We start from the raw sequence: 565 nt of genomic DNA on the forward strand, positions 1-565 counted from the left end.
TGGAGGAGCCTTAGGAAGGCCCATCTTCTGAAAAGGCCTAGCATTTAGCTGGACTTTCTCCTCTTAGAACTCAACCTCTGAACTCTTTAGTGTTTAGAGGGTGAGCTCTAAGACAAGAAAGAACTCTTGTTCTCGTATCATAGAGGCGAAACACTGATTTCATCATGGAAGACTGAATGACTTCAGTAGAAAGGTGAATTGGTGACCGTAGCAGTAAAGGGGAGAGAAAGAGCATTTCGAATTCTGCTGTGCCCATGACCTGAGTTCTTTCAGAGCCTATTGAATCAGAGCACTCAGACTCAGGAGGCTGTGTTTAGAATCACTGTACCTTGAGCCTTGCTACACCTCCTCTGAAGGCAAGAAAAGCCAGCAGGAGAAAATACAAAGAAATCCATCTCAACTTGTTCTCTACAAGAACTTAACAGAAGAATTTTCCAAAAAACGATTTCTGAGAGAACTCGCAGATGGATGATGTGTTAATTTTTGCGCTATCCAGTTGAATTTGGGACCAGAAGTCCTGTTGGTGGTTGTCTGGGATAATAGTTTTAGGAGGGCCCCTCAACCC

At 43.7% G+C, this 565-nt stretch overlaps 1 protein-coding gene across 2 annotated transcripts in view; it reads right to left on the bottom strand.

Moving 5' to 3' along the window:
• Positions 1-565, bottom strand: part of Atf6 (activating transcription factor 6) — a 274,808-nt gene that overhangs the window by 56,159 nt on the left and 218,084 nt on the right. The window lies entirely within an intron of this gene.

This window comes from Octodon degus, unplaced genomic scaffold, assembly GCF_000260255.1.
Source record: "Octodon degus isolate 3935 unplaced genomic scaffold, OctDeg1.0 scaffold00116, whole genome shotgun sequence".
In the NCBI taxonomy this organism is placed as follows: Eukaryota; Metazoa; Chordata; class Mammalia; order Rodentia; family Octodontidae; genus Octodon; species Octodon degus.